This window comes from Myxine glutinosa, chromosome 5 (genome assembly GCF_964187855.1).
Source record: "Myxine glutinosa chromosome 5, kmMyxGlut1.1, whole genome shotgun sequence".
NCBI lineage: Eukaryota > Metazoa > Chordata > Myxini > Myxiniformes > Myxinidae > Myxine > Myxine glutinosa.
In genome coordinates, this window is record NC_136265.1 from 3,634,231 (window position 1) to 3,653,911 (window position 19,681).

The window sequence follows — 19,681 nt, forward strand, 5'->3', positions numbered from 1 at the left end:
AATGATTAAATCGACACATTCTCTTATTATTAAACATCTTGTGGAGAAAGAGCAGAAATAATGATTAAATCGACACATTCTCTTATTATTAAACATCGTGTGGAGAAAGAGCAGAAATAATGATTAAATTGTCACATTCTCTTATTATTAAACATCATGTGGAGAAAGAGCAGAAATAATGATTAAATCGTCACATTCTCTTATTATTAAACATCATGTGGAGAAAGAGCAGAAATAATGATTAAATCGACACATTCTCTTATTATTAAACATCATGTGGAGAAACAGCAGTAATAATGATTAAATCGACACATTCTCTTATTATTAAACATCATGTGGAGAAAGAGCAGAAATAATGATTAAATCGTCACATTCTCTTATTATTAAACATCATGTGGAGAAAGAGCAGAAATAATGATTAAATCGACACATTCTCTTATTATTAAACATCATGTGGAGAAACAGCAGTAATAATGATTAAATCGACACATTCTCTTATTATTAAACATCATGTGGAGAAACAGCAGTAATAATGATTAAATCGACACATTCTCTTATTATTAAACATCATGTGGAGAAAGAGCAGAAATAATGATTAAATCGACACATTCTCTTATTATTAAACATCATGTGGAGAAATAGCAGAAATAATGATTAAATCGACACATTCTCTTATTATTAAACATCTTGTGGAGAAAGCAGTAATAATGATTAAATCGACACAGTCTCTTATTATTAAACATCGTGTGGAGAAACAGCAGTAATAATGATTAAATCGACACATTCTCTTATTATTAAACATCATGTGGAGAAAGCAGAAATAATGATTAAATCGACACATTCTCTTATTATTAAACATCATGTGGAGAAAGCAGAAATAATGATTAAATCGACACATTCTCTTATTATTAAACATCATGTGGAGAAATAGCAGAAATAATGATTAAATTGTCACATTCTCTTATTATTAAACATCATGTGGAGAAAAAGCAGAAATAATGATTAAATAGTCACATTCTCTTATTATTAAACATCATGTGGAGAAAGAGCAGAAATAATGATTAAATCGTCACATTCTCTTATTATTAAACATCGTGTGGAGAAAGAGCAGAAATAATGATTAAATCGTCACATTCTCTTATTTATTAAACATCTTGTGGAGAAATAGCAGAAATAATGATTAAATCGTCACATTCTCTTATTATTAAACATCTTGTGGAGAAATAGCAGAAATAATGATTAAATCGTCACATTCTCTTATTATTAAACATCGTGTGGAGAAATAGCAGAAATAATGATTAAATCGTCACATTCTCTTATTATTAAACATCATGTGGAGAAAGCAGAAATAATGATTAAATAGTCACATTCTCTTATTATTAAACATCGTGTGGAGAAAGAGCAGAAATAATGATTAAATCGTCACATTCTCTTATTTATTAAACATCTTGTGGAGAAATAGCAGAAATAATGATTAAATCGTCACATTCTCTTATTATTAAACATCTTGTGGAGAAATAGCAGAAATAATGATTAAATCGTCACATTCTCTTATTATTAAACATCGTGTGGAGAAATAGCAGAAATAATGATTAAATCGACACATTCTCTTATTATTAAACATCGTGTGGAGAAATAGCAGAAATAATGATTAAATCGACACATTCTCTTATTATTAAACATCATGTGGAGAAATAGCAGAAATAATGATTAAATCGACACATTCTCTTATTATTAAACATCGTGTGGAGAAAGCAGAAATAATGATTAAATCGTCACATTCTCTTATTATTAAACATCATGTGGAGAAAGCAGAAATAATGATTAAATCGTCACATTCTCTTATTATTAAACATCATGTGGAGAAAGCAGAAATAATGATTAAATCGTCACATTCTCTTATTATTAAACATCTTGTGGAGAAATAGCAGAAATAATGATTAAATCGTCACATTCTCTTATTATTAAACATCGTGTGGAGAAATAGCAGAAATAATGATTAAATCGACACATTCTCTTATTATTAAACATCATGTGGAGAAAGAGCAGAAATAATGATTAAATCGACACATTCTCTTATTATTAAACATCTTGTGGAGAAAGAGCAGAAATAATGATTAAATCGACACATTCTCTTATTATTAAACATCATGTGGAGAAATAGCAGAAATAATGATTAAATCGACACATTCTCTTATTATTAAACATCTTGTGGAGAAAGAGCCGAAATAATGATTAAATCGACACATTCTGTTATTATTAAACATCATGCGGAGAAATAGCAGAAATAATGATTAAATCGACACATTCTCTTATTATTAAACATCATGTGGAGAAAGAGCAGAAATAATGATTAAATCGACACATTCTCTTATTATTAAACATCATGTGGAGAAAGCAGAAATAATGATTAAATTGTCACATTCTCTTATTATTAAACATCATGTGGAGAAAGCAGAAATAATGATTAAATCATCACATTCTCTTATTATTAAACATCATGTGGAGAAAGCAGAAATAATGATTAAATCGTCACATTCTCTTATTATTAAACATCATGTGGAGAAATAGCAGAAATAATGATTAAATCGTCACATTCTCTTATTATTAAACATCATGTGGAGAAAGCAGAAATAATGATTAAATCGTCACATTCTCTTATTATTAAACATCATGTGGAGAAATAGCAGAAATAATGATTAAATCGACACATTCTCTTATTATTAAACATCATGTGGAGAAAGCAGAAATAATGATTAAATCGACACATTCTCTTATTATTAAACATCATGTGGAGAAAGCAGAAATAATGATTAAATCGACACATTCTCTTATTATTAAACATCATGTGGAGAAAGCAGAAATAATGATTAAATCGACACATTCTCTTATTATTAAACATCGTGTGGAGAAAGAGCAGAAATAATGATTAAATCGACACATTCTCTTATTATTAAACATCATGTGGAGAAAGCAGAAATAATGATTAAATCGTCACATTCTCTTATTATTAAACATCATGTGGAGAAATAGCAGAAATAATGATTAAATCGACACATTCTCTTATTATTAAACATCATGTGGAGAAAGCAGAAATAATGATTAAATCGACACATTCTCTTATTATTAAACATCATGTGGAGAAAGCAGAAATAATGATTAAATCGACACATTCTCTTATTATTAAACATCATGTGGAGAAATAGCAGAAATAATGATTAAATCGACACATTCTCTTATTATTAAACATCATGTGGAGAAATAGCAGAAATAATGATTAAATCGACACATTCTCTTATTATTAAACATCATGTGGAGAAAGCAGAAATAATGATTAAATCGACACATTCTCTTATTATTAAACATCATGTGGAGAAAGCAGAAATAATGATTAAATCGACACATTCTCTTATTATTCAACATCATGTGGAGAAAGCAGAAATAATGATTAAATCGACACATTCTCTTATTATTAAACATCATGTGGAGAAAGCAGAAATAATGATTAAATCGACACATTCTCTTATTATTAAACATCATGTGGAGAAAGCAGAAATAATGATTAAATCGACACATTCTCTTATTATTAAACATCATGTGGAGAAATAGCAGAAATAATGATTAAATCGACACATTCTCTTATTATTAAACATCGTGTGGAGAAAGAGCAGAAATAATGATTAAATCGACACATTCTCTTATTATTAAACATCATGTGGAGAAAGCAGAAATAATGATTAAATCGACACATTCACTTATTATTAAACATCATGTGGAGAAAGAGCAGAAATAATGATTAAATCGACACATTCTCTTATTATTAAACATCATGTGGAGAAAGCAGAAATAATGATTAAATCGACACATTCTCTTATTATTAAACATCATGTGGAGAAAGCAGAAATAATGATTAAATCGACACATTCTCTTATTATTAAACATCATGTGGAGAAAGCAGAAATAATGATTAAATCGACACATTCTCTTATTATTAAACATCGTGTGGAGAAATAGCAGAAATAATGATTAAATCGACACATTCTCTTATTATTAAACATCATGTGGAGAAAGCAGAAATAATGATTAAATCGACACATTCTCTTATTATTAAACATCTTGTGGAGAAAGCAGAAATAATGATTAAATCGACACATTCTCTTATTATTAAACATCATGTGGAGAAAGCAGAAATAATGATTAAATTGTCACATTCTCTTATTATTAAACATCATGTGGAGAAAGCAGAAATAATGATTAAATCGACACATTCTCTTATTATTAAACATCATGTGGAGAAAGCAGAAATAATGATTAAATTGTCACATTCTCTTATTATTAAACATCATGTGGAGAAAGCAGAAATAATGATTAAATCGTCACATTCTCTTATTATTAAACATCATGTGGAGAAAGCAGAAATAATGATTAAATCGACACATTCTCTTATTATTAAACATCATGTGGAGAAAGCAGAAATAATGATTAAAACGACACATTCTCTTATTATTAAACATCATGTGGAGAAAGCAGAAATAATGATTAAATCGACACATTCTCTTATTATTAAACATCATGTGGAGAAAGCAGAAATAATGATTAAATCGACACATTCTCTTATTATTAAACATCATGTGGAGAAATAGCAGAAATAATGATTAAATCGACACATTCTCTTATTATTAAACATCATGTGGAGAAAGCAGAAATAATGATTAAATCGACACATTCTCTTATTATTAAACATCATGTGGAGAAATAGCAGAAATAATGATTAAATCGACACATTCTCTTATTAATTAAACATCATGTGGAGAAAGCAGAAATAATGATCAAATCGTCACATTCTCTTATTATTAAACATCATGTGGAGAAAGCAGAAATAATGATTAAATCGACACATTCTCTTATTATTAAACATCTTGTGGAGAAATAGCAGAAATAATGATTAAATCGACACATTCTCTTATTATTAAACATCATGTGGAGAAATAGCAGAAATAATGATTAAATCGACACATTCTCTTATTATTAAACATCATGTGGAGAAAGCAGAAATAATGATTAAATCGACACATTCTCTTATTATTAAACATCATGTGGAGAAAGCAGAAATAATGATTAAATCGACACATTCTCTTATTATTAAACATCATGTGGAGAAATAGCAGAAATAATGATTAAATCGACACATTCTCTTATTAATTAAACATCATGTGGAGAAAGCAGAAATAATGATCAAATCGTCACATTCTCTTATTATTAAACATCATGTGGAGAAAGCAGAAATAATGATTAAATCGACACATTCTCTTATTATTAAACATCATGTGGAGAAAGAGCAGAAATAATGATTAAATCGACACATTCTCTTATTATTAAACATCATGTGGAGAAAGCAGAAATAATGATTAAATCGACACATTCTCTTATTATTAAACATCATGTGGAGAAAGCAGAAATAATGATTAAATCGACACATTCTCTTATTATTAAACATCATGTGGAGAAAGCAGAAATAATGATTAAATCGACACATTCTCTTATTATTAAACATCATGTGGAGAAAAAGCAGAAATAATGATTAAATTGTCACATTCTCTTATTATTAAACATCGTGTGGAGAAAGAGCAGAAATAATGATTAAATCGTCACATTCTCTTATTATTAAACATCTTGTGGAGAAATAGCAGAAATAATGATTAAATCGTCACATTCTCTTATTATTAAACATCTTGTGGAGAAATAGCAGAAATAATGATTAAATCGTCACATTCTCTTATTATTAAACATCGTGTGGAGAAATAGCAGAAATAATGATTAAATCGTCACATTCTCTTATTATTAAACATCGTGTGGAGAAATAGCAGAAATAATGATTAAATCGACACATTCTCTTATTATTAAACATCATGTGGAGAAAGCAGAAATAATGATTAAATTGTCAAATTCTCTTATTATTAAACATCATGTGGAGAAATAGCAGAAATAATGATTAAATCGTCACATTCTCTTATTATTAAACATCATGTGGAGAAATAGCAGAAATAATGATTAAATTGTCAAATTCTCTTATTATTAAACATCATGTGGAGAAATAGCAGAAATAATGATTAAATCGTCACATTCTCTTATTATTAAACATCATGTGGAGAAAGCAGAAATAATGATTAAATTGTCACATTCTCTTATTATTAAACATCTTGTGGAGAAAGCAGAAATAATGATTAAATCGACACATTCTCTTATTATTAAACATCGTGTGGAGAAAGCAGAAATAATGATTAAATCGACACATTCTCTTATTATTAAACATCATGTGGAGAAAGCAGAAATAATGATTAAATCGTCACATTCTCTTATTATTAAACATCGTGTGGAGAAAGCAGAAATAATGATTAAATCGTCACATTCTCTTATTATTAAACATCGTGTGGAGAAAGCAGAAATAATGATTAAATCGTCACATTCTCTTATTATTAAACATCATGTGGAGAAAGCAGAAATAATGATTAAATCGACACATTCTCTTATTATTAAACATCGTGTGGAGAAAGCAGAAATAATGATTAAATTGTCAAATTCTCTTATTATTAAACATCATGTGGAGAAAGCAGAAATAATGATTAAATTGTCAAATTCTCTTATTATTAAACATCATGTGGAGAAATAGCAGAAATAATGATTAAATCGTCACATTCTCTTATTATTAAACATCATGTGGAGAAAGCAGAAATAATGATTAAATTGTCACATTCTCTTATTATTAAACATCATGTGGAGAAAGCAGAAATAATGATTAAATCGACACATTCTCTTATTATTAAACATCATGTGGAGAAAGCAGAAATAATGATTAAATCGTCACATTCTCTTATTATTAAACATCATGTGGAGAAAGCAGAAATAATGATTAAATCGTCACATTCTCTTATTATTAAACATCATGTGGAGAAAGCAGAAATAATGATTAAATCGTCACATTCTCTTATTATTAAACATCATGTGGAGAAAGCAGAAATAATGATTAAATCGACACATTCTCTTATTATTAAACATCATGTGGAGAAAGCAGAAATAATGATTAAATCGTCACATTCTCTTATTATTAAACATCATGTGGAGAAATAGCAGAAATAATGATTAAATCGTCACATTCTCTTATTATTAAACATCTTGTGGAGAAAGCAGAAATAATGATTAAATCGACACATTCTCTTATTATTAAACATCATGTGGAGAAAGCAGAAATAATGATTAAATCGTCACATTCTCTTATTATTAAACATCATGTGGAGAAAGCAGAAATAATGATTAAATCGACACATTCTCTTATTATTAAACATCATGTGGAGAAAGCAGAAATAATGATTAAATCGTCACATTCTCTTATTATTAAACATCATGTGGAGAAAGCAGAAATAATGATTAAATCGTCACATTCTCTTATTATTAAACATCATGTGGAGAAAGCAGAAATAATGATTAAATCGACACATTCTCTTATTATTAAACATCATGTGGAGAAAGAGCAGAAATAATGATTAAATCGACACATTCTCTTATTATTAAACATCTTGTGGAGAAATAGCAGAAATAATGATTAAATCGTCACATTCTCTTATTATTAAACATCTTGTGGAGAAATAGCAGAAATAATGATTAAATCGTCACATTCTCTTATTATTAAACATCGTGTGGAGAAATAGCAGAAATAATGATTAAATCGTCACATTCTCTTATTATTAAACATCGTGTGGAGAAATAGCAGAAATAATGATTAAATCGTCACATTCTCTTATTATTAAACATCGTGTGGAGAAATAGCAGAAATAATGATTAAATCGACACATTCTCTTATTATTAAACATCATGTGGAGAAATAGCAGAAATAATGATTAAATCGTCACATTCTCTTATTATTAAACATCATGTGGAGAAATAGCAGAAATAATGATTAAATCGTCACATTCTCTTATTATTAAACATCGTGTGGAGAAATAGCAGAAATAATGATTAAATCGTCACATTCTCTTATTATTAAACATCATGTGGAGAAAGCAGAAATAATGATTAAATTGTCACATTCTCTTATTATTAAACATCATGTGGAGAAAGCAGAAATAATGATTAAATCGACACATTCTCTTATTATTAAACATCTTGTGGAGAAATAGCAGAAATAATGATTAAATCGTCACATTCTCTTATTATTAAACATCGTGTGGAGAAAGAGCAGAAATAATGATTAAATCGACACATTCTCTTATTATTAAACATCTTGTGGAGAAATAGCAGAAATAATGATTAAATCGTCACATTCTCTTATTATTAAACATCGTGTGGAGAAATAGCAGAAATAATGATTAAATCGACACATTCTCTCATTATTAAACATCATGTGGAGAAATAGCAGAAATAATGATTAAATAGTCACATTCTCTTATTATTAAACATCGTGTGAGAAATAGCAGAAATAATGATTAAATCGTCACATTCTCTTATTATTAAACATCTTGTGGAGAAATAGCAGAAATAATGATTAAATCGTCACATTCTCTTATTATTAAACATCTTGTGGAGAAATAGCAGAAATAATGATTAAATCGTCACATTCTCTTATTATTAAACATCTTGTGGAGAAATAGCAGAAATAATGATTAAATCGTCACATTCTCTTATTATTAAACATCGTGTGGAGAAATAGCAGAAATAATGATTAAATCGACACATTCTCTTATTATTAAACATCGTGTGGAGAAAGCAGAAATAATGATTAAATCGACACATTCTCTTATTATTATACATCGTGTGGAGAAAGAGCAGAAATAATGATTAAATCGACACATTCTCTTATTATTAAACATCATGTGGAGAAAGAGCAGAAATAATGATTAAATCGACACATTCTCTTATTATTAAACATCATGTGGAGAAAGAGCAGAAATAATGATTAAATCGTCACATTCTCTTATTATTAAACATCATGTGGAGAAAGAGCAGAAATAATGATTAAATCGTCACATTCTCTTATTATTAAATAAACATCTTGTGGAGAAATAGCAGAAATAATGATTAAATCGTCACATTCTCTTATTATTAAACATCTTGTGGAGAAATAGCAGAAATAATGATTAAATCGTCACATTCTCTTATTATTAAACATCTTGTGGAGAAATAGCAGAAATAATGATTAAATCGTCACATTCTCTTATTATTAAACATCGTGTGGAGAAATAGCAGAAATAATGATTAAATCGACACATTCTCTTATTATTAAACATCGTGTGGAGAAAGCAGAAATAATGATTAAATCGACACATTCTCTTATTATTAAACATCATGTGGAGAAAGCAGAAATAATGATTAAATCGTCACATTCTCTTATTATTAAACATCGTGTGGAGAAAGCAGAAATAATGATTAAATCGTCACATTCTCTTATTATTAAACATCATGTGGAGAAAGCAGAAATAATGATTAAATCGACACATTCTCTTATTATTAAACATCATGTGGAGAAAGAGCAGAAATAATGATTAAATCGACACATTCTCTTATTATTAAACATCTTGTGGAGAAATAGCAGAAATAATGATTAAATCGTCACATTCTCTTATTATTAAACATCTTGTGGAGAAATAGCAGAAATAATGATTAAATCGACACATTCTCTTATTATTAAACATCGTGTGGAGAAATAGCAGAAATAATGATTAAATCGACACATTCTCTTATTATTAAACATCATGTGGAGAAATAGCAGAAATAATGATTAAATCGTCACATTCTCTTATTATTAAACATCATGTGGAGAAATAGCAGAAATAATGATTAAATCGTCACATTCTCTTATTATTAAACATCGTGTGGAGAAATAGCAGAAATAATGATTAAATCGTCACATTCTCTTATTATTAAACATCATGTGGAGAAAGCAGAAATAATGATTAAATTGTCACATTCTCTTATTATTAAACATCATGTGGAGAAATAGCAGAAATAATGATTAAATCGACACATTCTCTTATTAATTAAACATCATGTGGAGAAAGCAGAAATAATGATCAAATCGTCACATTCTCTTATTATTAAACATCATGTGGAGAAAGCAGAAATAATGATTAAATCGACACATTCTCTTATTATTAAACATCATGTGGAGAAAGAGCAGAAATAATGATTAAATCGACACATTCTCTTATTATTAAACATCATGTGGAGAAAGCAGAAATAATGATTAAATCGACACATTCTCTTATTATTAAACATCATGTGGAGAAATAGCAGAAATAATGATTAAATTGTCACATTCCCTTATTATTAAACATCATGTGGAGAAAAAGCAGAAATAATGATTAAATAGTCACATTCTCTTATTATTAAACATCGTGTGGAGAAAGAGCAGAAATAATGATTAAATCGTCACATTCTCTTATTATTAAACATCTTGTGGAGAAATAGCAGAAATAATGATTAAATCGTCACATTCTCTTATTATTAAACATCTTGTGGAGAAATAGCAGAAATAATGATTAAATCGTCACATTCTCTTATTATTAAACATCGTGTGGAGAAATAGCAGAAATAATGATTAAATCGTCACATTCTCTTATTATTAAACATCGTGTGGAGAAATAGCAGAAATAATGATTAAATCGACACATTCTCTTATTATTAAACATCATGTGGAGAAAGCAGAAATAATGATTAAATCGTCACATTCTCTTATTATTAAACATCATGTGGAGAAAGCAGAAATAATGATTAAATCGACACATTCTCTTATTATTAAACATCGTGTGGAGAAATAGCAGAAATAATGATTAAATTGTCAAATTCTCTTATTATTAAACATCATGTGGAGAAATAGCAGAAATAATGATTAAATCGACACATTCTCTTATTATTAAACATCATGTGGAGAAAGCAGAAATAATGATTAAATTGTCAAATTCTCTTATTATTAAACATCATGTGGAGAAATAGCAGAAATAATGATTAAATCGTCACATTCTCTTATTATTAAACATCATGTGGAGAAATAGCAGAAATAATGATTAAATTGTCAAATTCTCTTATTATTAAACATCATGTGGAGAAATAGCAGAAATAATGATTAAATCGTCACATTCTCTTATTATTAAACATCATGTGGAGAAAGCAGAAATAATGATTAAATTGTCAAATTCTCTTATTATTAAACATCTTGTGGAGAAAGCAGAAATAATGATTAAATCGACACATTCTCTTATTATTAAACATCGTGTGGAGAAAGCAGAAATAATGATTAAATCGACACATTCTCTTATTATTAAACATCGTGTGGAGAAAGCAGAAATAATGATTAAATCGACACATTCTCTTATTATTAAACATCGTGTGGAGAAAGCAGAAATAATGATTAAATCGACACATTCTCTTATTATTAAACATCATGTGGAGAAAGCAGAAATAATGATTAAATCGACACATTCTCTTATTATTAAACATCGTGTGGAGAAAGCAGAAATAATGATTAAATCGACACATTCTCTTATTATTAAACATCGTGTGGAGAAAGCAGAAATAATGATTAAATCGTCACATTCTCTTATTATTAAACATCGTGTGGAGAAAGCAGAAATAATGATTAAATCGTCACATTCTCTTATTATTAAACATCGTGTGGAGAAAGCAGAAATAATGATTAAATCGTCACATTCTCTTATTATTAAACATCGTGTGGAGAAAGCAGAAATAATGATTAAATCGACACATTCTCTTATTATTAAACATCGTGTGGAGAAAGCAGAAATAATGATTAAATCGACACATTCTCTTATTATTAAACATCATGTGGAGAAAGCAGAAATAATGATTAAATCGACACATTCTCTTATTATTAAACATCGTGTGGAGAAAGCAGAAATAATGATTAAATCGACACATTCTCTTATTATTAAACATCGTGTGGAGAAAGCAGAAATAATGATTAAATCGTCACATTCTCTTATTATTAAACATCGTGTGGAGAAAGCAGAAATAATGATTAAATCGTCACATTCTCTTATTATTAAACATCATGTGGAGAAAGCAGAAATAATGATTAAATCGACACATTCTCTTATTATTAAACATCGTGTGGAGAAAGCAGAAATAATGATTAAATTGTCAAATTCTCTTATTATTAAACATCATGTGGAGAAAGCAGAAATAATGATTAAATCGACACATTCTCTTATTATTAAACATCGTGTGGAGAAAGCAGAAATAATGATTAAATTGTCAAATTCTCTTATTATTAAACATCATGTGGAGAAATAGCAGAAATAATGATTAAATCGTCACATTCTCTTATTATTAAACATCATGTGGAGAAAGCAGAAATAATGATTAAATTGTCACATTCTCTTATTATTAAACATCATGTGGAGAAAGCAGAAATAATGATTAAATCGACACATTCTCTTATTATTAAACATCATGTGGAGAAAGAGCAGAAATAATGATTAAATCGACACATTCTCTTATTATTAAACATCTTGTGGAGAAATAGCAGAAATAATGATTAAATCGTCACATTCTCTTATTATTAAACATCTTGTGGAGAAATAGCAGAAATAATGATTAAATCGTCACATTCTCTTATTATTAAACATCGTGTGGAGAAATAGCAGAAATAATGATTAAATCGTCACATTCTCTTATTATTAAACATCGTGTGGAGAAATAGCAGAAATAATGATTAAATCGTCACATTCTCTTATTATTAAACATCGTGTGGAGAAATAGCAGAAATAATGATTAAATCGACACATTCTCTTATTATTAAACATCATGTGGAGAAATAGCAGAAATAATGATTAAATCGTCACATTCTCTTATTATTAAACATCATGTGGAGAAATAGCAGAAATAATGATTAAATCGTCACATTCTCTTATTATTAAACATCGTGTGGAGAAATAGCAGAAATAATGATTAAATCGTCACATTCTCTTATTATTAAACATCATGTGGAGAAAGCAGAAATAATGATTAAATTGTCACATTCTCTTATTATTAAACATCATGTGGAGAAAGCAGAAATAATGATTAAATCGACACATTCTCTTATTATTAAACATCTTGTGGAGAAATAGCAGAAATAATGATTAAATCGTCACATTCTCTTATTATTAAACATCGTGTGGAGAAAGAGCAGAAATAATGATTAAATCGACACATTCTCTTATTATTAAACATCTTGTGGAGAAATAGCAGAAATAATGATTAAATCGTCACATTCTCTTATTATTAAACATCGTGTGGAGAAATAGCAGAAATAATGATTAAATCGACACATTCTCTCATTATTAAACATCATGTGGAGAAATAGCAGAAATAATGATTAAATAGTCACATTCTCTTATTATTAAACATCGTGTGAGAAATAGCAGAAATAATGATTAAATCGTCACATTCTCTTATTATTAAACATCTTGTGGAGAAATAGCAGAAATAATGATTAAATCGTCACATTCTCTTATTATTAAACATCTTGTGGAGAAATAGCAGAAATAATGATTAAATCGTCACATTCTCTTATTATTAAACATCTTGTGGAGAAATAGCAGAAATAATGATTAAATCGTCACATTCTCTTATTATTAAACATCTTGTGGAGAAATAGCAGAAATAATGATTAAATCGTCACATTCTCTTATTATTAAACATCGTGTGGAGAAATAGCAGAAATAATGATTAAATCGACACATTCTCTTATTATTAAACATCGTGTGGAGAAAGCAGAAATAATGATTAAATCGACACATTCTCTTATTATTAAACATCATGTGGAGAAAGCAGAAATAATGATTAAATCGTCACATTCTCTTATTATTAAACATCGTGTGGAGAAAGCAGAAATAATGATTAAATCGTCACATTCTCTTATTATTAAACATCGTGTGGAGAAAGCAGAAATAATGATTAAATCGTCACATTCTCTTATTATTAAACATCATGTGGAGAAAGCAGAAATAATGATTAAATCGACACATTCTCTTATTATTAAACATCATGTGGAGAAAGCAGAAATAATGATTAAATCGACACATTCTCTTATTATTAAACATCATGTGGAGAAAGCAGAAATAATGATTAAATCGACACATTCTCTTATTATTAAACATCGTGTGGAGAAAGCAGAAATAATGATTAAATCGACACATTCTCTTATTATTAAACATCATGTGGAGAAATAGCAGAAATAATGATTAAATCGACACATTCTGTTATTATTAAACATCATGTGGAGAAAGAGCAGAAATAATGATTAAATCGACACATTCTCTTATTATTAAACATCGTGTGGAGAAAGCAGAAATAATGATTAAATTGTCAAATTCTCTTATTATTAAACATCATGTGGAGAAATAGCAGAAATAATGATTAAATCGACACATTCTCTTATTATTAAACATCATGTGGAGAAAGCAGAAATAATGATTAAATTGTCACATTCTCTTATTATTAAACATCATGTGGAGAAAGCAGAAATAATGATTAAATCGTCACATTCTCTTATTATTAAACATCATGTGGAGAAAGCAGAAATAATGATTAAATCGACACATTCTCTTATTATTAAACATCATGTGGAGAAAGAGCAGAAATAATGATTAAATCGACACATTCTCTTATTATTAAACATCTTGTGGAGAAATAGCAGAAATAATGATTAAATCGTCACATTCTCTTATTATTAAACATCTTGTGGAGAAATAGCAGAAATAATGATTAAATCGACACATTCTCTTATTATTAAACATCGTGTGGAGAAATAGCAGAAATAATGATTAAATCGACACATTCTCTTATTATTAAACATCGTGTGGAGAAAGAGCAGAAATAATGATTAAATCGTCACATTCTCTTATTATTAAACATCATGTGGAGAAATAGCAGAAATAATGATTAAATCGTCACATTCTCTTATTATTAAACATCATGTGGAGAAATAGCAGAAATAATGATTAAATCGTCACATTCTCTTATTATTAAACATCGTGTGGAGAAATAGCAGAAATAATGATTAAATCGTCACATTCTCTTATTATTAAACATCATGTGGAGAAAGCAGAAATAATGATTAAATTGTCACATTCTCTTATTATTAAACATCATGTGGAGAAAGCAGAAATAATGATTAAATCGACACATTCTCTTATTATTAAACATCATGTGGAGAAAGCAGAAATAATGATTAAATCGACACATTCGCTTATTATTAAACATCGTGTGGAGAAATAGCAGAAATAATGATTAAATCGTCACATTCTCTTATTATTAAACATCGTGTGGAGAAAAAGCAGAAATAATGATTAAATCGTCACATTCTCTTATTATTAAACATCTTGTGGAGAAATAGCAGAAATAATGATTAAATCGTCACATTCTCTTATTAATTAAACATAATGATTAAATCGTCACATTCTCTTATTATTAAACATCTTGTGGAGAAATAGCAGAAATAATGATTAAATCGTCACATTCTCTTATTATTAAACATCGTGTGGAGAAAGAGCAGAAATAATGATTAAATCGACACATTCTCTTATTATTAAACATCTTGTGGAGAAATAGCAGAAATAATGATTAAATCGTCACATTCTCTTATTATTAAACATCGTGTGGAGAAATAGCAGAAATAATGATTAAATCGACACATTCTCTTATTATTAAACATCATGTGGAGAAATAGCAGAAATAATGATTAAATAGTCACATTCTCTTATTATTAAACATCGTGTGGAGAAATAGCAGAAATAATGATTAAATCGTCACATTCTCTTATTATTAAACATCTTGTGGAGAAATAGCAGAAATAATGATTAAATCGTCACATTCTCTTATTATTAAACATCGTGTGGAGAAATAGCAGAAATAATGATTAAATCGACACATTCTCTTATTATTAAACATCGTGTGGAGAAAGCAGAAATAATGATTAAATCGACACATTCTCTTATTATTATACATCGTGTGGAGAAAGAGCAGAAATAATGATTAAATCGACACATTCTCTTATTATTAAACATCATGTGGAGAAAGAGCAGAAATAATGATTAAATCGACACATTCTCTTATTATTAAACATCATGTGGAGAAAGAGCAGAAATAATGATTAAATCGTCACATTCTCTTATTATTAAACATCATGTGGAGAAAGAGCAGAAATAATGATTAAATCGACACATTCTCTTATTATTAAACATCATGTGGAGAAAGAGCAGAAATAATGATTAAATTGTCACATTCTCTTATTATTAAACATCATGTGGAGAAAGAGCAGAAATAATGATTAAATCGACACATTCTCTTATTATTAAACATCATGTGGAGAAAGCAGAAATAATGATTAAATTGTCACATTCTCTTATTATTAAACATCATGTGGAGAAAGAGCAGAAATAATGATTAAATCGACACATTCTCTTATTATTAAACATCATGTGGAGAAAGCAGAAATAATGATTAAATTGTCACATTCTCTTATTATTAAACATCATGTGGAGAAAGCAGAAATAATGATTAAATCGTCACATTCTCTTATTATTAAACATCTTGTGGAGAAAGAGCAGAAATAATGATTAAATCGTCACATTCTCTTATTATTAAACATCGTGTGGAGAAATAGCAGAAATAATGATTAAATCGTCACATTCTCTTATTATTAAACATCGTGTGGAGAAAGAGCAGAAATAATGATTAAATCGTCACATTCTCTTATTATTAAACATCATGTGGAGAAAGCAGAAATAATGATTAAATTGTCACATTCTCTTATTATTAAACATCATGTGGAGAAAGCAGAAATAATGATTAAATCGTCACATTCTCTTATTATTAAACATCATGTGGAGAAAGAGCAGAAATAATGATTAAATCGACACATTCTCTTATTATTAAACATCATGTGGAGAAAGCAGAAATAATGATTAAATCGTCACATTCTCTTATTATTAAACATCATGTGGAGAAATAGCAGAAATAATGATTAAATCGACACATTCTCTTATTATTAAACATCTTGTGGAGAAATAGCAGAAATAATGATTAAATCGACACATTCTGTTATTATTAAACATCATGTGGAGAAAGAGCAGAAATAATGATTAAATCGTCACATTCTCTTATTATTAAACATCTTGTGGAGAAATAGCAGAAATAATGATTAAATCGTCACATTCTCTTATTATTAAACATCATGTGGAGAAAGAGCAGAAATAATGATTAAATCGTCACATTCTCTTATTATTAAACATCATGTGGAGAAATAGCAGAAATAATGATTAAATCGTCACATTCTCTTATTATTAAACATCTTGTGGAGAAATAGCAGAAATAATGATTAAATCGACACATTCTGTTATTATTAAACATCATGTGGAGAAAGAGCAGAAATAATGATTAAATCGACACATTCTCTTATTATTAAACATCGTGTGGAGAAAGCAGAAATAATGATTAAATTGTCAAATTCTCTTATTATTAAACATCATGTGGAGAAATAGCAGAAATAATGATTAAATCGACACATTCTCTTATTATTAAACATCATGTGGAGAAAGCAGAAATAATGATTAAATTGTCACATTCTCTTATTATTAAACATCATGTGGAGAAAGCAGAAATAATGATTAAATCGTCACATTCTCTTATTATTAAACATCATGTGGAGAAAGCAGAAATAATGATTAAATCGACACATTCTCTTATTATTAAACATCATGTGGAGAAAGAGCAGAAATAATGATTAAATCGACACATTCTCTTATTATTAAACATCTTGTGGAGAAATAGCAGAAATAATGATTAAATCGTCACATTCTCTTATTATTAAACATCTTGTGGAGAAATAGCAGAAATAATGATTAAATCGACACATTCTCTTATTATTAAACATCGTGTGGAGAAATAGCAGAAATAATGATTAAATCGACACATTCTCTTATTATTAAACATCGTGTGGAGAAAGAGCAGAAATAATGATTAAATCGTCACATTCTCTTATTATTAAACATCATGTGGAGAAATAGCAGAAATAATGATTAAATCGTCACATTCTCTTATTATTAAACATCATGTGGAGAAATAGCAGAAATAATGATTAAATCGTCACATTCTCTTATTATTAAACATCGTGTGGAGAAATAGCAGAAATAATGATTAAATCGTCACATTCTCTTATTATTAAACATCATGTGGAGAAAGCAGAAATAATGATTAAATTGTCACATTCTCTTATTATTAAACATCATGTGGAGAAAGCAGAAATAATGATTAAATCGACACATTCTCTTATTATTAAACATCATGTGGAGAAAGCAGAAATAATGATTAAATCGACACATTCGCTTATTATTAAACATCGTGTGGAGAAATAGCAGAAATAATGATTAAATCGTCACATTCTCTTATTATTAAACATCGTGTGGAGAAAAAGCAGAAATAATGATTAAATCGTCACATTCTCTTATTATTAAACATCTTGTGGAGAAATAGCAGAAATAATGATTAAATCGTCACATTCTCTTATTATTAAACATCTTGTGGAGAAATAGCAGAAATAATGATTAAATCGTCACATTCTCTTATTATTAAACATCTTGTGGAGAAATAGCAGAAATAATGATTAAATCGTCACATTCTCTTATTATTAAACATCGTGTGGAGAAAGAGCAGAAATAATGATTAAATCGACACATTCTCTTATTATTAAACATCTTGTGGAGAAATAGCAGAAATAATGATTAAATCGTCACATTCTCTTATTATTAAACATCGTGTGGAGAAATAGCAGAAATAATGATTAAATAGTCACATTCTCTTATTATTAAACATCATGTGGAGAAAGCAGAAATAATGATTAAATCGACACATTCTCTTATTATTAAACATCATGTGGAGAAAGCAGAAATAATGATTAAATCGACACATTCTCTTATTATTAAACATCATGTGGAGAAAGCAGAAATAATGATTAAATTGTCACATTCTCTTATTATTAAACATCATGTGGAGAAAGCAGAAATAATGATTAAATTGTCACATTCTCTTATTATTAAACATCATGTGGAGAAAGCAGAAATAATGATTAAATTGTCACATTCTCTTATTATTAAACATCATGTGGAGAAAGCAGAAATAATGATTAAATCGACACATTCTCTTATTATTAAACATCATGTGGAGAAAGCAGAAATAATGATTAAATTGTCACATTCTCTTATTATTAAACATCATGTGGAGAAATAGCAGAAATAATGATTAAATCGACACATTCTCTTATTATTAAACATCATGTGGAGAAATAGCAGAAATAATGATTAAATCGACACATTCTCTTATTATTAAACATCATGTGGAGAAATAGCAGAAATAATGATTAAATCGACACATTCTCTTATTATTAAACATCATGTGGAGAAAGCAGAAATAATGATTAAATCGACACATTCTCTTATTATTAAACATCGTGTGGAGAAATAGCAGAAATAATGATTAAATCGACACATTCTCTTATTATTAAACATCATGTGGAGAAAGCAGAAATAATGATTAAATCGACACATTGTCTTATTATTAAACATCATGTGGAGAAAGCAGAAATAATGATTAAATTGTCACATTCTCTTATTATTAAACATTGTGTGGA

At 28.0% G+C, this 19,681-nt stretch overlaps 1 protein-coding gene across 1 annotated transcript in view; it reads left to right on the forward strand.

Moving 5' to 3' along the window:
* The window catches only part of LOC137428762 (chitinase-3-like protein 1), a 218,380-nt gene that overhangs the window by 43,081 nt on the left and 155,618 nt on the right, over positions 1–19,681 (forward strand). The gene's annotated exons all lie outside the window — the stretch shown is intronic.